Source organism: Amblyraja radiata, chromosome 4 (assembly GCF_010909765.2).
Source record: "Amblyraja radiata isolate CabotCenter1 chromosome 4, sAmbRad1.1.pri, whole genome shotgun sequence".
In the NCBI taxonomy this organism is placed as follows: Eukaryota; Metazoa; Chordata; class Chondrichthyes; order Rajiformes; family Rajidae; genus Amblyraja; species Amblyraja radiata.
Window position 1 is genome coordinate 74,855,375 of NC_045959.1, and position 22,114 is coordinate 74,877,488.

Below are 22,114 nucleotides of genomic sequence, written 5' to 3' on the forward strand. Positions count from 1 at the left end.
GATAAGGGGCATCTGTGGGCAGTTGGGACTTATGTAGTTGGTGCCATCTTGGTCGGCATGAGCTAGTTGGGCTAAAGGTTCTGTTTCCATGCTGTCCGACCTTATGCCTCCATAACTGTATGTCATTGGGATGTGGGAGGAAACGGCAAGATCAGGGAGAAACCAAATTGTTCAAAGGGAAAATATGAAAACTCCATAGAGACAACACTGGAGGTTTGAAATGAACCTTGATCATCAACGATAGTCAAAACTTCTCTCAACCACAGGCAAAGGAGGAGAGGCAGGATCTCTAGTTAGGAATGTCTATTCCCCAAGACTCTTCACAAGTTCTGACATCAGGAGCTCCAACACATTTGATGTATGCGTGCTCTCTTGGCTGACTTTCAGCACTCATTGAGTTCAGTGGTCAATTCTCCTTTACAGGTACAATTTAATTTATTGTCTTATGTACCGAGGTACAGTGAGAAGCTTTTGTTGTGTGCTATCCAGTCAGCAGAAAGACAGTGTAGGTTATTTAAGAAGTATAGGTATGATAGCATTCAACAGAGGTTAGCTCCAGCATATTCGTGGGTCTCCCAAAATTGCCCAACTAATGCCATAAGGCACAGAAACAGGCACTTCAATCTAACAAAGCAGTGGCAAATAAAGAGATTACAGGTAGTTTTTGGGATGTAAATCAAAAGTTCTTGCACAATGACAGAAATAGGCAAAGAAAAATGAGCAGAACACTATTTAACGTACAGAAAATAAAATCCTTTCAAACTGATTTCAAGATGATCACTGGTTTGATTACATTACATCAGCACAATAAATACTGAGAGTTCAATTCTCAGATTGAGTGGGAAACTCACTATGAAGAAATATTCTGTGGAAGGAAAGCTTGTGCCTGACAATAGTGCAGCCTTTCTCTCCCACCCAAAGTGCTAGTTGCGAAATCTGATCAAATACTAAAACTGAGAAGCAAATTAACTCACTGTCAGGCCTCAAGCTGACGTGCAGCCTTTTAAATTAGGGGAGATAAAGTATAAATTCCTGCTAGTATTTTCTATCTATGCCTTGAATTTCCTTAGTAGTTGCAATGGCAGAATAAACATGACCTGTGGGCATTTTATTTGTGAATCCAGTGAACCTGGTTTTTAATGACTTAATAAGCATCAGGCCTGGCAAAGATAATGGTGTGTAAACATAGTGACTGGAATTATCTTCCTTCTTAGTCAGTCCTTTGCTTTTCATAAAATCATACGTGATCGGAACAGAATGAGGTTATTCGCCCCATCAAGTCTACTCCGCCAATCACTCATGGCTGATCTATCTGATACCTCCAAACCACATTCTCCTGCCTTCTCCCCGTAACCTCTAACATCTGTACTAATTAGGTATGTTGCAAAGCCTACCTGAAGCGTCTTTGAAAATCTGCCTCTACGGGTGTGCGCGATTTTGGCGCCGTTTAGAGGGGGCGGGTTTAAAACGCGATTTTCTCTAGGCTGTTCAAATCGAAGATGTTCAGCCTAGTTAATTATTAACGAAAAATCGCTGGAAGACCCCGTCGCAAAAGCTATTATTAGGTTTAAAGGCCTTGAATAATGGTTATAGTAGTTTAAAAATCAATCTCTAAACCCGCGACCGCCAGCAACCGCAGGGTCTCATAAAGCAGACAACTGAAGGAAGGTTGTATATTTTTACATTAAAAAGGGCTTCTAAAGATCCCGTTATACAAAGTTTACTATTGCGAGTAGCTCATTTTGGCCCCATTATATCGCGCAGTATTTTTCTGGGCATTTGAGGGCACAAATCTACCGCAATGTGAACGTTCTAAACCAGCGCGTTCCACAGGGACCCACTGGAAAGCTGATTTAAATGGGCATTTATTTACAGCAATTGAACACTGAATTCCTTCCATTTGGCCTATAAATTAATGTAAATGAGATTTTAAAATCATGTTTTATTGTGAATTATTTGTGAATATTATTTGGACATTTAGGCTATTTAAAAATGTTAATCATTTATTAAGAAATGGATAGATGTTTAGATCTAGTAATTGAAGTCTGAAATTAGCTACAATTAGGTAACTAACTAATTATATGCTTTAATTTCAGGTCATCCAAGTAAGATTATTTTATATTTGTTTCAGAATGCTTCAATCTATGATAACTGAAAATTTCATTCAGTTCTCTTAATTTTTAAGAAAGTTATGGGCTTTTGACTGTTCACGATCACAACTTTTTTGTTATGTCCATAGAAAATCAATAGGGAACAAGATGCTCATTTCCGAGTATGAAAATGGCCATAACTTTTTAAATACTTGAGATATGAAAGTGAATTAGGTGTCAAATTAAACTTATTTTTATGCTTTATCTGATGGGATAAATTACAGACTTGATTTTTAAAATCTCAAAATTTTGTAACATTGCTATACTAATCAAGAATCTATCTTTCTCTGGCTTAAATATATCCACTGACTTGGCCTCCACAGCCTGCTGTAGCAAAGAATTCCACAGATTCACCACACTCTGACTAAAGAAATTCCTCTTCATCTCCTTCTTAAAAGAACATCCTTTAATTCTGAGGCTATGACCTCTAGCCCTAGACTTGATCTCCTAGACCAAACATCCTTTCCACATCTACACTATCCAAGACTTTCACTATTTTGTACATTTCAATGAGGTCTCCCCTCATTCTTCTAAATTCCAGCGGGTAGAGGCCCAGGCCAGCGCTGTCAAACGCTCATCATATGTTAATCTACTCTTTCCTGGGATCATTCTTACAAACCTCATCTAGACCCTCTCCAGAGCCAGCACATCCTTCCGCAGATATAGTGCCCAAAATTGCTCACATTATTCCAAATGTGGCCTGACCAGCGCCTTATAGTGCCTCAGAATTACATCCCTGTTTTTGTATACAAGCCATCTCGAAATTAATGCTAGCATTGCATTTGCTTTTCATCCCATTGTATGAGTTCTAAAGCCAATCTGGGATGCAGAGATAGAATAACTGCACCCATCAGCTGCCTTAAAATAAGACTGGAGAAACCAGAGAAACTCACTCTTATTCCATTCTTCATTGTTCTGGAACAGTAGTAACTCTTCCAATCTGCAATTACTAAAGGAATTTATTTTAATAATTAATACTTGACTTGGAACCCTGCAGGACAGTGCAAGGAAGTTTTATTTTTCCATGTATTATCTTTTAGCAATTAAAGTACATGAATTGGCAAATTGCTTTTTATGCAAAAATGAAGGAAAATGCATGGTGCAAGATGTTATCCCATTTTCCGGCAATTAGTTTTAGTAATTTTGTAAATGTTAATTGCATAAATTTAAAAATATATATATATTTTTTACATATATGCAAAACAAATGAACAGAAGTGCTGACAATACTTATGTCTATATACAGTCATTTGGACCAAATAATGTGGCACAGCATTGCATATTTTTTGGGATTCATGGGTGCTGAACCAATTCCAGTATATATTTCATTCATCGTGTAGGTGTGAGTTTATGTTGAGTTGTGTTGAATACTACATCCAGGAGGACAGTCGTCGTGGCTATCCCTCGAGGTCGAGGATGATGGTCTACATTCTGTTGTTTTTATGGACTCTCAGGTGGCTTATGAGTCCAATCCTGGTTTGAAAGTTCTTCGACATTCATGATATGTAATTTCAGATGGCAGATCGGGCGTTGGTTGTTGCTGCCTCTCTTTCCTTTTTCTGCCAGGGGGTATGGAGAGAAGGCAGGTACGGGATACTGAGTTGGATGATCAGCCATGATCATATTGAATGGCGGTGCAGGCTCGAAGGGCTGAATGACCTACTCCTGCACCTATTTTCTATGTTTCTATGTTTCTATGTTTCTATGTTTCTCTTTTCTTCTAATTCTGCACATCTCTTGGCTTTGAAGGTCGCTGTTCCTTCTTGGATGATGGTTCGCCAGAGTTTCCTTTCCTTGGCATCGGTTTCCCAATTGTCGATGTCGATTGTACATTTCTTCTTGCTGGCTTTTAAGGCATCTTTGAATCTCTTCTTTTGTCCATTTGCCTTCTTTAAGCTGGAAGTAGAAGGTTTGCTTTGGTAGACGCTCGTCCTCCATCCGAACAACATGACCGACCCAACTTAGTTGGTTCTTGATGACAAAGGCTTCGATGCTAGATGTTTTCGCTTCATTCCGCATGCTTACATTGGTTCTTCTGTCTTCCCAATTGATATTTAAGCTGCTTTGAAGACATCGTTGATGGAATTTTTCAAGTGTTTTCAGATGGCGTCGGTATGGTGCCCAGGTTTCTGATGCATACAGGAACTTTGGAATCACCACTGCCTTATACACTAACATTTTGGTGTCTGTTTGGATGTCATGGTTTGAAAGACTCTCGTTCAAAGACATCCAAAAGCTGTTCCAGCACACTTAAGACAATGTTGGATTTCGTCATCAAGGTCGACATTGGAGGAGAGGTGACTTCCAAGGGACGGAAAGTGATCCACATTTTCCAGGGTTGTTTCACCAAGTTGAATTGACTGTTCTTTCCGATTTGTCTCAGTTGGTGACGATTAGTAGATAACCTGAGTCTTCTTGGAGTTGATGGTTAGTCCAAGTTTTGTGTGTGCACTGTTGAAGGCAGTCAGGATCTGTTGCAGATGATTTTCTGAGAGAGCTGCAACACAGTTGTCATCTGTGTATCGGAACTCGATGAGGGAGCTCATAGATGTTTTAGTTTTGGACTTGAGACGGACAAGATTGAAAAGTCTGCCATCTGTTCTGTAGACGATTTCGATTCCTGGGGGTAGGTCGTCCTGGATGATGTGGATGGTTGTCGCAATGAAGATGGTGAACAGTGTTGGGGCAATCACGCATCCCTGTTTCACTCCTGAACTGACTTGAAACGGCTCACAGTTGCTGTAGCTGGCCATGACTGTGGAAAACATGTCATCGTGGAGGAGTCTCAGGATACAAATGTACTTTTCAGGACATCCAAAGGTGGATAGGGACATCCCATAAGAGTTCCCTTGATACTGAGTCGAAGGCCTTAGTGAGGTCGATGAATGCCATGTACAAATGCTACATCCAGGAGGACAATAATGGATACGTGTCCAGAGTTGCAACACTGATCTGATGCATCTGCAAAAACATTCAGCATGTCATGTCATGTGTAAGAAGGAACTGCAGATGCTGGTTTAAACCGAAGATAGACACAAAATGCTGGAGTAACTCAGCAGGACAGGCAGCATCTCTGGAGAGAAGGAATGGGTGACATTTCGGGTCGAGACTCTTCATCACAAGAAAGGTCTCAACCTGAAACGGCATCCATTTCTTCTCTCCAGAGATGCTGCTTGTCCTGCTGAGTTACTCCAACATTTTGTATTCATTGCATGTCATGTCATGTGGTGTCTATGGAAATAAAGTTAACATTTCAGGTTGAAGAGCCCTTGACTGTACTAGGAAAAAGGGAAACAAGTTAGAATAAAGTTGTAGAGCTGATGGGTTGGGGGATATAGGACGAGAAGAGTGTAGGGTGGGGGGGACAAAGTAATGCAGGACTGCCACTTTACAGCTCAGCATTCCAGCAAGTCATTTCTCTTAACCTCACGTAACTGAATAATGGATTCATCAGCAGGAATAACCCTTGCACCCACCATTGCTTAAGAGTCTTTAAACTATTTAACAGTGCTTTCTAAACTTTATTTATTGATGATTCTCACTTGCTTTTGTAAGGGCTCCATAACTATTTGATGCTTTCTAGACAGCAGCTTATGGTATGATCGATGCTGAAGGACTTTATCCCAACCAAATTGCTCCCAGAGATGGTTCATACTTCGGAATAGCTTGTGGAGTGGAACATTGCTGCAAAAAAGAGCAGAGGCCAAGATGTTTGGCAAAGCATGAAAGGAACAAAGTGAGACTCTCAGCAAATGGATATGTCCACTCAGACCGTTCTGAAACCAAGCCTATTACCTAAATGTCTGGATAAACCATGGTGTTACACAAAGCTGTCTCCCAATTTCTGTTTTGTCTCGTTTCTTGTTCTTGTTCTGTGCTGCCTGTAGCAAGAAATTCTCATCTACATAACTACTGATACTTACAAGTAGGACCAAGTGAATCTGCAAGCATGGGTGGTACAGGAACTAACCACAAAATATAAGTAATTTGACACTGATTGGACTTATGTGGAATGAAGAGTTAACATCACTGCACTTGGCTGTTCTGTTACATGAGTAGATCAGTAATTCAGCCACTTTCACCTTGAAGAAGCTATACACCTGAATTGGTTTGGCAGAATCTGATGTGTGGAATGATGGCAAGGTCACATACTCTTAAGTGTATAAAGTGTTTTTTGATCATCATTTTAAGTTCTCTAGTTGACTTAGTGTCATGTCTGTACATATCACACTTAGTTCCGTGGTTTCAGAAATCAAATGGTATTAAAATACTTGTATGAAAATGCCATTAATAGATATATTGAAATTATATTCCGATTCCCGAAATAAAATTCTGTGAGTCATTAAATTCTGCTTGTTATTACACAGGCGCTGCCTGAACTGGTGACTATTTCTGAGTATATCCTGTTTCATTTCAAATTTCCAGCCTATCCAGTGTTTTGCTTGTCTTGTATCACGCAGTTCAATTTACGTGTGGAAGTCACGACTTGCCACGTGGTTCACCTGTTTGTGTGGGAGTCAGGTGGGAACTGACATTCACACAATCACACTCACTTTAATAACCTGCATCCTACCTTCAGACTGAGTAGCGCAGTAAGATTTAAAGTTACATTTCCCTATATTTTATGTGGTTAAATATTTTTCGATAAGCCAATATTGTTTTTTGACAGCAGTTGTGAAAGAGAGTATTTTATTTTTACGGACAATGCAGATACAAGTCTTGGTCAGATATTCTATCGTTCAGTTACTACCTGTAAAGGAGTGGAGTCTGACACACTGTAACCTTTACTGAGTCTTTAATTAAGGCACATGTTACTCACGTCCCAGTACTGACTGCATCTAGTCTTCAGGCGTACTGGAACAAAACAGGGAAGAACAAGGGGAGGATATCACAGTTATACTGATATGGCTGGGCGTGGTTAGTCGTATTGAGGTAGCTACATTATAGGTTGCATGCATAAACCATCTACATCCTTTCCCTTGGAAATTTAAATTTCAGTTATAACAGTGGCAGGGTGGTTATACAACCCCTGCAAATCTAAACGAAATCACCGTAACGGACAGGGGGTTTGACAACCCGACCCTCACCCTTCCCACCCGAAAGAAGAGGAGGAGGCGCAATATCAGCCGCGAAGGAGAAAGCCGGGGGAGACCCAGCCGGGAATGCGGAAGGAGACCCGACCGGTACAGGCGAGCCTGGGGAAGGAGACGGGGGAGAAGGAGAAGGAGAGCAGGCAGGGGAGGAGAACCCCTGAAGGGCAGAGGGAGGAGAACGCGGCAAGCGGACTGACCGGGGCATGCAGGGAGCTGAGGGGTAGTTAGTATTGGGAGGCTCGAAACGCAACGGAGGAGCATAGGGGGCCGCAGGAGGAGGCTGAGGCTCGTTGACAGCCAACAAATGCTGGCGACTACGGTGGTAGATAGTTCCTTCAAAGTCCACCAAGTAGGATCTGGGTGAATTGTCCACCCCAACCACAGTTGCGAGTCGGGAGAATCCGGTGGCTGTCTGCATGCGGATGACCTAGCCAGGCAGTAGTGGTGAGAGAGGGCGGCAGGACTTGTCGTGAGAGCGGCGCTGTACTTCATGCCGTTGAGCAATCCGTTGCTGGACGGCAGCAGGCTGGAGGATCTTGGGCACTAGGGATTGCTGGGCGATCGGCATCGGTGGGCGAAGAACGCGGGACATCAGACGTTGGGCAGGGGATCGCATGGTATTGTCCCTGGAAATGTTACGAAGGTTTAACAGACCCTGGTAGAAGTCACCATTGGAGAGACGAGACTGCTCGAACAAATTCTTGGCACTGCGGACAGCACGTTCAGCCAGGCCATAGCTCTGCAGGTATTCAGGGCTGCTGGTGTAGTGAGTGAAGTTCCACTTCACAGCGAAAGCTTTAAATTCTGCACTGGTGTATTGACGGCCGTTGTTGGTCTGCAAGCGGACCGGGGAGCCAAAAGTGGCGAAGTGGCGGCGCAGCTTACTGATGACCATTTCAGAGGTGATAGCAGGGAGAAGGTCCACCTCGAACCAGTTCGAGTAGGAGTCGACCAACACTAGGTATTGCTTTCCACGCCATTCGAATATGTCGGCAGCCAGCGATGACCAGGCATAGCAGGGGCGGGCTGCTGCAGAAGTGGCTGGCGCTGCTGATGTGGGGCAAGAGTGTTACAATCAGGACAGGAGGCTACTCGGGCCTTAATGTACTTTGCCATGCCGGGCCAATAGTATTGTTCTTGGGCATGTGTGACAGTGGCATCGGCTCCGGGATGCCCCATGTGGGCAGCGTTGTAGTACAAGTCGTACAGGGAGGCAGGGACGACCACCTTGTGACCCTTGATGATGATCCCGTCCCGGAGCACTAGTTCATCTCGAACCAGAAAGAAAGGGTGGACACCAGCAGGCAGCGAGGTGCGTTTGCTTGGCCACCCCCGCTTGATGTCAGCAGCGAGCTGTTGCAGGTCTGGGTCGTTGGCAATGTGCTCAACCAGGCACTGGAGCTGCTTAGAGGGAACAAAGTTAACATTGAGTACCTGCAGATCCCCCTGTTCGTAGGGATGTCTGTCGCAGGAGGACCGGGAGGCCCTGGACAGCGCATCGGCCACATGCATCTCAGTGCCCCTCTTGTAAACGATCTGAAAGTCGAACCGCTGGAGTTGTAGCATCATTCGCTGTAGTCTGGCTGGAGCGATGTGGATGGGTTTATTGAGGATAGCCACCAAGGGTTGGTGATCCGTCTCGACGGTGAACTTGGTACCGAAAAGGAAGTCCTTGAACTTGGAGCAGGCGAACACAACCGCAAGAAGCTCCTTCTCGATTTGTGCATAGCGCTGCTCAGTGTCCGTCATGGTTCGCGAGGCATAAGAAACGGGCTGCAACAAGCCATCATCATAGAGCTGCAGGCAAGCAGCACCTAGCCCGAAACGGGAAGCATCACACGTTACCACAATTGGACGCTGCAGGTCGAAAAACTTGAGAGTCGGCATGCTGATCAGCTTTGTTTTGAGGAAGTCGAAAGCCTGCTGGTGTTGGGGAAACCAGGACCAGGCAATGTCTTTTTTCGTCAGTTGCCTCAGGGGTGCGCTCAACTCGCTGAGGTCGGGGATAAACTTCCCCAAATAGTTTACCATGCCCAGGAAGCGCTGCAGGCTGGCAACATCTGTCGGGGCAGGCAGCTCGGAGATAGCGTTGGTCTTCTGCGGATCAGGTTTCAGCCCGTGGGCCGTGAAGATGTGGCCAACATAGGGTACTTCAGCTACACGGAACCTGCACTTTGTCGGGTTAAGCTTTAAGTTGATCTGGCGAGCGCGGTCTAGAATCCGTCGGAGATGGTGGTCATGCTCAGCAGCATCTTTCCCATAGACCAGGATATCAATCACAATAATGGCACACGGCAGACCAGCAAACAGTTGCTCCATGGAGCGTTGAAACACTTCGCTAGCGGAGTTTATGCCGAATGGCATCCGCAAAAATTTGAACCTTCCGAATGGTGTGCCAAAAGTGGTTAAGTCTGAGGAGCGTTTGTCTAGGGGTATTTGCCAGAACGAGCTCCTGGCATCGAGAACAGAAAACACCGTGGCCTGACCGACCTGGGCAGCAACATCTTCTACAGTCCTCATAGGGTAGTGGGGACGTTTTATTGCCAGATTCAAATCTTTGGGGTTTATGCACACCCGTATTTCTTTCTTACCCTTCTTCATGGTGGCGACCATGGTGGAGACCCACTCGGTGGGATCGCTGACGGCTTCAAGCACTCCCATGTCAACCATGTTCTTCAGCATGGCCTCGACCTTGCCCTTCATGGCAAACGACACCCTGTGTGGAGCACGGACCACTGGTACAACCGATGGGTCAGTTGCGATCTTGTATACAAGTGGCAGCTTCCCCAGCTTATCATCGAAGAGGTCAGGGTACTCGGAGAGTGGATTCAGCATCACACGCACTTCGTGGACCGTACGGTCGAAAGACACCAGACCGAGATCCTGACAGGCCTGATTGCTCAACAGAGTCACACAGTCACAGTCAAGAATGAAAAACGACAGGTCACGGGATGATTTCTGCAGCACACAGTGGAAGGTGGCCCTCCCCACAGGTGTTAGCTCCTCTCCCCCATAAGCACGCAATATGGAGCGATCAGCTCATTATTTCTTATCTGTTTGAATAGGGATGTTGACATAACATTCACCTTCGCCCCCCGTGTCGAGTTTAGCACTGAAGGACTTGTTGTTGACAGTAATGAGTACAGAAGGATCGGGGAGGCGAGATCGGCCATGAAGGAGAGTGTAAACATTGGCATCTCCCATGGAACAGCTGGGCTCAGAGTCGAGGGCAGTGTCGACAGAAGACTGGGAATCGAAATCGTTATCAGCTTGCTGAAGGTTGTTTAAAACTTGTCTAGGAGCTGAGGGAACGTTCCCAAGGGAGCGACAGGCAGCTGAAAAATGGTTCATCTTCCTACAGAAATTGCAAGCTTTGCCAAATGCTGGGCACTGCGACTGCATGGAATGGATATAATTGCAGTTGGGACACTTCTTGACAAGCAGGACCCGAGGGGCATAAGTCGGCCGCGGCGTAGGGCAAAAGTTGCCTTGTTTGCGACGGGGCATAGCAACACCAGTCAGATTAATAGCCCGATTGTCAGATCCCCTCTGCCCATGTGGCGGGGCAACTACTTCAGCTATGCGGCATGCATGCATTGCCTGAGTCAGGGTGAGGTCTGGTCTTTGCAGCAGGTCTGCACGTGGCTTCTGATCTAGCATGCCGGTGACAAGGATATCTCTGGTGAGCTGATCACGCATGGTCTCGAAACGGCACCGCTGAGCTAAGGTAGCGCAGGTCGGCGATAAAACATTCAACAGGCTCATCAGGCTGCTGTTTCCGTGTGAAAAATCTAGCCCGCTCCAATATGCGGTTGGAGGGCAAGTCACAAATCTCCGCAAACTTGCGTAAGAGACATACCGGGTCATTTGCAGATTCCGCCTGCTCGACGACCTGGTCGTTGTCATCCAGGACCGCTGGATTATAGTTGAAAGCCTGGGCTCGTTTCATAGCATCGGGACCGGCAAGGTTCAGCAGGAGCGAGGCTTTGACCGCATCAGGGTCATTTCGGTGCACGATGTTGATGAAGTGGTTGTAGTCCATCACGAAAATAGCCCAGCATTCCGCAATGTCAGCGTCAAAGACAAGGGGAGAGTGCTTTCGGCATGAGAATGCCATGATGAATAGGGAATTAAACACTAGTTGGACTAGGGACAAATAAAACCCGATAAACAGGAGGCGTGCGTTTAACTTGCTGACACCATGTAAAGGATGGAGTCTGACACACTGTAACCTTTACTGAGTCTTTAATTAAGGCACATGTTACACACGTCCCAGTACTGACTGCATCTAGTTTTCAGGCGTACTGGAACAAAACAGGGAGGAACAAGGGGAGGATATCACAGTTATACTGATATGGCTGGGCGTGGTTAGTGGTATTGAGGTAGCTACATTATAGGTTGCATGCATAAACCATCTACACTACCCAACTCCTGGTACCAAGACGAGCTGGCGATGACTGGCATCTTCCAGGTAACTAAGTTGGAACCTGCAGACCTGCAGATCTGGATGTTTTGATGCAGTTGCAGCTGCAGAACTCCATTCATGTGAAAGTGCTTTCCATATTCTCTGTGGTAGACAAAAATGCTGGAGAAACTCAGCGGGTGAGGCAGCATCTATGGAGCGAAAGAAACGTCGCCTATTACCTTCACTCCATCGATGCTGCCTCACCCGCTGAGTTTTTCCAGCATTTTTGTCTACCTTTGATTTTCCAACATTTTCAGTTCCTTCTTAAACATCCCTATTTTCTGTGATAGATAGGAAAAGATCAGTTGCCTAAGTTCAGTTATTCATTATTTTACCTTATTTTAATCATTGCTTGGTGTTTTCATGTACTTATAATTTATTTTTTTAGTTTTAATGATAATATTTTTAATTACTTAAAACAATCATAATAGATTTGCATGATTTTGTTCAGAGACATTTCATAATGCTTGGCCTCCTGTCAAGGCAGAATGCAACCTGATGCTAACCTCATGCTGATCACTCACCATGTGGACAAAATAACTGCAGGTAGGCAGGGACCCACAGGTGACAAGTGTGGGTGTTAGGCAGATTCGAACTCGATTTGACCCACTATCCCTTGTAAGTTAATTTTTACAAATTACACTTGACAAACTGTTGGGGGTGATGTCTTTTAGTGAATCTGAACTTCTGTTAGCACTTTGCTGTAGATTTAGTTTAGTTTAATTTAGGTTAGAAATACAGCGCGGAAACAGGCCCTTCGGCCCACCGAGTCTGCACCGACCAGCAATCCCAGCACAGTAATACGATCCTACACACACTAAGAGCAATTTACTCTTATACCAAGCCAATTAACCTATAAACCTGTACGTCTTTGGAGTGTGGGAGGAAGCCAAAGATCTCGGAGAAAACCCACGCGGTCACAGGGGAATGAGCACATTTCGTACAAGCAGCACCCGTAGTCGTGATCGAACCTGGGTCTCCGCAAGCGCTGTAAGGCAACAATTCTACCACTGCGCCACCGTGCCTCCCTGTTAAATAAGTATCAAATTATTTTGAAGAGGAGAACCATAATACTGTTTGTGTTGGCCAAGACATATCACCAGATCACAAAGAAACAAATGATTCAGTTATCACGGCACATAAAAAATATAGGATATTCCGTGTGTACATTATACGTCTGAGCACTTATCAGAAACATTGCCTGTAAAAAGGCTTTGATACGTCCAAAAGCATGTTCCATTTTCTTCTTAATTTAAGTAGAAAGAAGAATAAATTCTTCAACTAAAAAAATAATTGCTTCAACGAACATGTTCCTGATATTACTAATCCACCAATTTAACACTCAACAGAAATAGAATATTTTGCTCAATTTTGTTTTCTTTTGGTAGTTAGCATTTTACAAATGTGAGAAAATCACCTTGTGATGTGAATAGTACAGTTTATAAATGAATAGACTTCAATCTATGTACAGGATAATTTTCCAAAGGATTTAAATGTGGATATTTGAAAAGTATTTCACTGATATGTAACTATCTTCATTAGACAAAAATATGGATTTCTTTAGCTATGGATTAGTAAAAGGATTAACTTGACAACATGCATTCAGTACATTGGACCTGCATGTGGGATTGATCAAAATGAAGCTGATTTACACCCCAGGGAATAATTTCAACGTCTATTTGCTATTCCAAAAAACGTGGCACCATTAGTGAACCTGGATTTTGTGTTGTTTTGGATTCAAGGATATTTTTCTCCATACCAACCTATTCATTAGCTGGAATTCTTTCTTGGAAATTATTTTAAAATTCTGCAGCGGATTAATTGTAATGATTGCAGTTGAATCATTTGCGCATAGTGGATTGTACAGGAATTAGCATTGACGAAAATATTACACAGACATAAAGCCAAATTATGCATTTTTGATGGAGGTAATATAGCTTTCCACACGATGTCTATCTTGAAATAGAAGAGAGAAAAATTCAATACAATATGATGAGGTTTTGTATGTAAAGATCACCATCAATTACTTGTATAGGGTCTCTGAAGACGGGTCTCGACCCAAAACGTCACCCATTCCTTCTCTCCAGAGAAGCTGCCTGCCTAGAGTTATTCCAGATTTTTGTGTCTACCATCAATAAATTGTGAGTTTAATGGTGAATTTTGTTTCAAACATTTTGCTTAAAGATTCATTTACATGTAAAACCCCACACTAAAATAGCACTGCTTGGGGTACCCATACTAGTTTGGATCAACGTGTTAGCGTGAGATTTTCAAGCACTCCCCTTAAGAGTCAGCAAGTTTGTACATTCACTTGATACAAAAGTGGTAGGCGGAAATCACCATGTTTTCTTCATTGGTATCTTTAGTTTTTCTTCAATATCCCAAAGACATGCAGGTTTTTAAGTTAATTGGTTGCTGTAAATTGTTTCCAATGAGCAGATGTGTTAGTAGAAACCTGAGAGAGACGATGGAAATGTGATGAGAATAAAATGGATTAAGAAAAGTTAATGAAAAATAGGCTGCCAGGCCTTCTGGGAAGCCATTGACTGATCAGAGGATTTGCATCTTCCAAGTAACTAAGTTAGAACCTGCAGACCTGCAGTTTCATGAGCACCATCATTTACACAGCTCAAAGGGCCAAATGGCCTCCTCCTGCACCTGTTTTCTAGTAGCACTCATTGATCTATACCCCTTGGTTTATACTTATGGAGCATAACAATCATATCTGAACATGCCTGAGAGACAGTCATACAGCACAGAAAAGCGGTGGGGCAGCCATAGAGTTGTTGCCTTCAGCGCCAGAGATCCGGGTTCGATCCTCACTATGGGTGCTGTCTGTAGAGTTTGTACATTCTCCCTGTCACTGTGTGTGCTTTCTCTGGGTGCTCCAGTTTTCTCCCATGTTCCAAGGATTTTGGAATTGGATTCTGTAAATTGTCCCTGGTGTGTAAGATGCAAAACGGATCGTTCATCACCGTGGTGGACACAGGGCCTGTTTCCACACTGCATCCCTAAACTAAACAGACCTTCCGGCCCAAATTGTTCATGCTGACCAAATTGCCATCTAAGCTAACCCCGTTTGACTGCATTGGACAAATCCCTCTCAACCTTCTCTATCCATGCACCAGTGCAAATGTCTTTTAAATATGTACCCATAGAAGCTCGTTTCATATACCCACCACTGTCTGTGTGAAAATGTTGCCCCTGAAGTCAATTTAAAATTTTCCCCCTCTCACCTTAAATCTATGTTTCAGATTCCCAGCCTGGGATCTTAGCCTTGTAGGGCAACCACTCTGCTCTTGACTGCCTAAACCTGCAGAGATTGGTAAATATAGCTAAGTCCATAACAAGCTCATCACTTCCTTCCATCCTGCCCGTCTTCATGGTGCATTGCATCGGGAAGGCGGGAAGAATCACCAAGAGTACCTGACCCCCTGGCCATTCCCTTTTCTCTCCTCTACCTTCTGGGAAAAGATACAGGAGCTTGAAAGCCTGGATGGCCAGACCAAAGAACAGCTTCTTCCCCCCTGCTATCTGACACCTGAACCAATCACATGTTTCACACCCCTCTATTGAAGGTGCTGCCAGACACGCTAAGTCTTAACTCTATCCTGTTTGGTTATTCTGTTGTTGCAATTTAGGTTTATTTGCACTAGATCAAATGCCCTACAATCTTTGTACCATTCTTGGGGAAAATATTCTGGACTGCTTCAAAAGGGCAACTATTGTACCGGTACTCAAGAAGAGCATGGGAACCTACCTCAATGACTACCAGTAGCAAACACACATTAATGAAGTGCTCCGAGAGGTTGGTTATGCCGCAATTTAATTCCTGTCTCTGAAATTTCCTGGATCCACTTCAATCTGCCTATCGCTACAACAGGTCAACAGACGCTATCTCACTGCCTCTACAATGTGCACAGGATAATCTGGGTAACAGGAACACATTTGTCTGGTGTTCATCAACTACAACTCAGCATTCAACATATCATCCCTTCGAAATTCATCACCAAGCTTGGATCCTTGACCCCTTCATTAGCCGCAACATCTCACCAGCATTGACCATCCACGCTGGTGCACCTCAAATCTGCATGCTTAGTCCCCCACCCCATAACTGCATGGCTAGGCTCAGCTTCAATGCCATCTGTAAATTCGCTCATGACATCACTGTTGTTGGGCGAATTATGGGTGGTGGTGAGTTAATATATAGGAGAGAGATGGAACACCTGGTTGAGTGGTGCTGCAACACCAACCTCTCACTTAATGTCAACAAAAACCACAATCTAATCGTTAACTTCAGAAAGCCAAGAGACATTATGCCTGAAAGAAAGCAGCTTCAACAATTCCAGGGCATTAACATCTCAGAGGACCTGTCCTGGGCAATCTCGAAGAAAGTGAGCCAGCACCTTTACTTTCTTTCCGGCATGTTACCAAAATCTCTAACAAGCTTGAACAGATATACTGCAGAAAGTACTCTGACTGGTTGTATTGTGGTCTGTATGGTAATTCCACTGCACAGGAACACTGGGTACTGTGAAGTGTGATGGACTCTGCCTAGTCCATCTTGGGGCAAAATCTTTCCCTTCATTGAAAGTGTCTAAATGAGGCATTGCCTCAAGAAGGTGGCATTTATCATCAAGGATCCCCATCATCCCGACTATACATAGAGTCATAGAGTGATACAGTGTGGAAACTGGCCCTTCGGCCCAACTTACCTCTGCCGACCAACACCTACATTAGTCCCACCTATCTGCGTTTAGCCCATATCCTTTTAAACCTGTCCTATCCATGTACCTGTCCAAATATATTTTAAACATGGTGATAGTACTTGCCTTAACTACGTCCACCGGCAGCTCGTATCATTTACCTACCACCCTGTGTGTAAAAACGTTGCCCCTCAAGTCCCTGATAAATCTTTCTCCCCTTATTTTAAACCTTTGTCCTCTGGTTCTCGAATACCCTACATAGTGTAAAAGACTCTCTCATGATCTTTTTCAATATAACATCACCCCTCCTCCTCCTCCTGCGTTCCAAGGAATAAAGTCCAAGCCTGCTCACCTCTCCTTGTAGCTTAGGCCCTTGAGTCCTGGAATCATCCTCATAAATCTTCTCTGCACCCTTTCCAGCTTAACAATATATTTCTTATAACACAGACACCACAACATCTTTCCCATAACAAGTTGATCAAAACTGAATACAATACTCTGAATGTGGCCTCACCAATGTCTTGTACCATCTTCTTGTTGCTACCATAAAGCAGGAAGTACAGAAGCCTAAGTCCAACATCACCAACTTCACGAGTCATCCTACAGCAATCAGATTTTTTATCCAACCTGTACAATACTAATCGTACCTTAGCAACAATGTTATTAATATAATTTGGATCACTATATTCATTTTATTTTTTAATTTGAATTACAGGTACATAGTTTTTCACACATAGTTTTCCCCTCTGCATTGAAACATACATTTTGCAAAACCTCCACGTCTTGCTCATTATTTCTTAAGACATTGAAATCAGTGGGACACTTTATCGCCTTCAGTGTTTCATCATGCTAATTGATCCATTTTTAAAACTCGAGCTCAGGATCTGCTAAACATAATTTAAAATGGATCCAATTTTTCACTTTTACCTTTTCATTTTGGATGGTTTGCTTCTCTACAACCTTAAATGATTTTGGAACTCATAAAAACAAAGAAAGTGCTGAAGGGATGAAAGAATGCTTTTATTCTATTTTGCCCTCTACTTTTACAAAGTTGGTTACATTGTTTGCTGATGCCACAATATTAGCAACTAAGCAGCATGGATGGCTAGGATAATAGAACTGAGATCTGAGAGCTTTTACTTTGATCTCATTTAACAGACATAACCGCAAGCAAAATCAAGGGGTTAGCTTTTGATATTTTGGCTTGAAGGATCATCACATCTGCCCAAACTCAGGCAAGCATGTCATGTTAAAGGCCAGATTGCAGGATGGACAAATGAATCAATGTTCTAAGCTGCTAAGAATTCTAGCTCATTCTTTGTGCCAGAATTGTTCAAGAGTCAAGAGAGTCAAAAATGTTCAACTGTCATATTTACTACCATGGAATAATGACATTTTTACTGCAGCAGCATAACCGGTTTGTAAACACAAAACACAGGACAGATATTTTGAGTCAAGATTCTGCATCAGTTTTTCCAGCAGTTAGTTTTTTGTTCCAGACTACTACGGTTTCTGCAGTCACTGTAGTCAACTGCTGTAATTTAATTGCACAAAGGTAGACATCACAAAGAATGCCACGAGTGTCATGATGCCATGAGTACCAATTACTGTACTCTGTTTTAGTTGAAAGATAAATGCTGGCCAAGATATTAGGTGGAAGTCCTTTGACCTTATATGAATAATGACATGAAATCTATTCTGCCCCTTATCATAGAGTCTATGATGCTATGTCAGAGTCATGTAGCGTGGAACTAGGCTCCTCTGCCCAACTTGCCCATACCGACCAACATGCCCCATCTATGTTGGTCCCACCTACCTGCATTTGTCCCATATCCCTCTAAACCCATCCTATCCATGTACCTGTCTAATTGTTTCTTAAATGTTTCAATAGTCCCTGTCTCAACTTCCTCCTCTGGCACCTCATTCCATACACCCACCAGGCATTGAAAAAGTTAACGCTCACATTCTTATTAAATCTTTCTCCCCTCACTTTAAACCTATGACCTCTGGTTCGCGATTCTTCCACTCTAGGCAAGAGACTCTGTGAGTCTGCCCGATCTATTCCTCTCATGATTTTATACACCTTTATAAGATCCTCAAGTACTCGAAGGAATAGGGTCGCAGTCATTATCAATAATTATCCAATTTGTGTACTCGACAACTCCAACACAAAGAAAGTTACTCAGTTTCCTCTGAGTAAACACTAAACATGTCATGAAAAAGATTATTTGTCATAAGGTCATAAATAATAGGAGCAGAATTAGGTTATTTGGCCCATCGAGTCTACTCTGCCATTCAATCATGGCTGATATATCTCTCTCTCCTAACCCAATTCTCCTGCCTTCTCCCCATAAACCCTGACACCCATATTAATCAAAATATATCTATCTCTGCTTTAAAAATATCCATTGACTTGACCTCCACAGCCTTCTGGGACAAAGAATTCCACAGATTCACCATCCTCTGACTAAAGAAATTCTTTCCCGTCTCCTTCCTAAAGGAGCATCCTTCATTTCTGAGGCTTTGACCTCTAGTCCTAGACTCTCCCACTAGTGGAAACATCCTCTCCACATCCACTGTATCCAAGCCTTTCACTATTCTGTATGTTTCAATGAGGTCCCCCCTCATTCTTCTAAATTCTAATGAGTACAGGCCCGGTGCCACCAAATGCTCATCATAAGTTAACACCCTCATTCCTAGGAACATTCTTGTAAACATTCTATGGACCCTCTCCATTTGTCCTTCTATTAATTCAGAAGCTGAAAAACAGGCTTTACAACAGTTATGCTCAAGACAATATTTGGCAGGATATTGCTAGCGCAAATATTTTACATGCTGCTTTACAAGATTTCATCCAAAACTGAATTGTTAAATGAGATCTGGTACTGATGTATATAATTGAATTTTAAAATTCAATAGGTTTGAGATGAAGGGAGAAAGATTTAATAGGAATCTCATGGGTAACCTTTTCACACAAAGGGTGCTGGGTGTATGGGATGAGCTGCCAGAGAAGGTAGTTAAGGCAGGGACTATCGCAGTTTAAGTTTAAGAAACAATTAGACATGTACATGAATAGGACAGGTTTAGAGGAATACTAGACCAAGTGCAGACCCGTTGGGTCTGTTTCCCCAACGGCGTTTTGCAGGGGGGGGGAGGGGGGGCTGCGGCATCAAACTCATATTAACCAACCCCCAAACACACAGGTGGGGGGAGGGGGGGGGATGTGAAGAGGGGAGGGAGGGGAGAGGAGGTGGAGGAAATGGGACAGATTTGGGAGGGAAAGGAGAGCGGGGTAGGGGGTGAGAGAGGGGGATGGGAAGAGATATGTGGGGGAGGGGGAGGATGGGGAGGTAGGGGAGGAGGGAGGGAGGGGGAGAGGGGTGGGGGAGAGAGGGGAAAGAGTGGGGAGGGAGAGTGGAGGGGGAAGGGGGAGAGGTGGAAGAGTGGGGAGGGAGGTGGAGAGGGGTAGGGGGAGTGATGGAAGAGGGACAGAGGGGTAGGAGGAAGGGGGTGGCGTAGAGAGGGAAGGGGGGGGGGGGAGAGGGGGATGGGTGGGAGAGGGGTGCGTAGAGGGAAACATAGAACCATTGAAATTAAGTGCAGGAGTAGGCCATTCGGCCCTTCGAGCCTGCACCACCATTCAATATGATCGTGGCTGATCATCCAACTCAGTATCCTGTACCTGCCTTCTCTCCATACCCCCTGATCCCTTTAGCCACAAGGACCACATCTAACTCCCTCTTAAATACAGCCAATGAACAGGCCTCAACTACCTTCTGTGCCAGTGAATTCCAGAGATTCGCCACTCTCTGTGTGAAAAATGTTTTTCTCATCTCGGACCTAAAAGATTTACCTCTTATCCTTAAACTGTGACCCCTTGTTGTGGACTTCCCCAACATCTGGAACAATCTTCCTGCATCTAGCCTGTCCAACCCCTTAAGAATTTTGTAAGTTTCTATAAGATACCCCCTCAATCTTCTAAATTCTAGCATGTACAAGCCGAGTCTATCCAGTCTTTCGTCATATGAAAGTCCTGACATCCCTGGAATCAGTCTGGTGAACCTTCTCTGTACTCCCTCTATGGCAACAATGTATTTGAACATTGGGCATTGTGACATCACACAATGGAACGTTCACCAAGTGCTTGTGCTCCTGCAAAGGCATATGTAAATGGATCCATTCCGATTGGACATCTGTGAGCATCGGGCATTGTGACATCACACGATGGAACGTTCACCAGGGGCTGGGGCTGGTGATGCTTCTATGGGTGAGAAGTCAGTTTATTTTTGAAATATTGGGGGGGGGGGGGTTGAAGGATTTGATTAAAAATGTGTACTTAAACACGACGACCAATGGCAAACCCGTTGGGTCTGATCCCCCAACGCAGCCGTACCCTACCCGTAGCCCCCACTGGGGGGGGGGGGGGGGGCGGCATCACACACACTAACCACCCCCACACACAGAGTTGGAAAAGTGTATAAAGACCGTTCCCTACCTGTAGCCCCCAGGGGAGACGTGGTCGTCGAAGTCGGGTTCCGGCCGTCTTAAAATAGCGTATCTTGAAGTCGTCGAAGTCGGGTCCGTCTCGGCAATGGGGGGGGGGGGGGTGGCGGGGCGGTATCACACACAGAGCCTTAAAAGTGTAATGCCCCAATGCAGCCGTTGCCTACCCGCAGCCCCCACGGGAGACGTGGTCCTCGAAGTAGAGCCGTTCCCGAAAGGCCGTTTTTAAATGAGTGAGGGGGGGGGGGGGGGTGGAGGAGAAGGATTTAATGAAAAAAATGGACATAAACATAACGAAATGTAATGAGGAGTGGACAGCTGGAAGGGAAAGTGAAATGTCTACCGAAATGGCTGCTTGTATGGGTGAGAAGCCAGTTTTTATTTGAAAAACTGTGGGGGGGGGGGGGGGGGGGGAGGAGGCATTACACTTTTGCGTTGGGGCATTACACTTTTAAGTGGTGAAAGTTCTGACATAACAGGAATCAGCCTGGTGAACCTTCTCTGTACTCCCTCTCTATGGCAACGATGTCTTTGAGCATTGGGCATTGTGACATCACACGATGGAACCTTCACCATTGGCTTGGGCTCCTGCATAGGCATATGTAAATGGATCCATTCCGATTGGACATATGTGAAGATTGGGCATTGTGACATCACACGATGGAACGTTCAGCAGGGGCTGGGGCTGGTGAAGGTTCTGTGGGTGTGAAGCCAGTTTAGTTTTGAAATATTGGGGGGGGGGGGGGAAGGATTTGATTAAAAACGTGTACTTAAACACGACGGAATGTAATGAGGAGCGGATACTTAGAAAGAAAAGTGAAATCTCTACCGAAATGGAAAAGATGTCGGCGATTCTGCGTCCAGTTTCGGAGTTGCAGGGAATCAATGGAAGAAATGTGGCAGCCGGACGGAGTTCCGTTTCGGAATCTGGGGCGAGAGTTTTATATATTAATAGATAGATGGGCCAAATGCAGGCAGGTGGGACTAGTGTTGATGGGACATGTTGGCCAGTGAGGGCAAGTTGGGCCGAGGGGCCTGTTTCCAGGCTGTATGTTTCTACTAATCTATGGAAAGCAGATATATGATTCAATGTGGATTATACCACTGATGCTATGGTGACAACTTTCTATCCCAAACACTCAGTGTGCTTACAGCATGATTGGAGTGTGAAACTTTACCCGTGTATTATTTAAAGATC

At 44.2% G+C, this 22,114-nt stretch overlaps 1 pseudogene; it reads left to right on the top strand.

Moving 5' to 3' along the window:
• The first annotated feature begins 11,644 nt into the window (after nucleotides 1–11,644).
• Nucleotides 11,645–22,114, top strand: part of LOC116972574 — a 67,101-nt pseudogene continuing 56,631 nt past the window's right edge.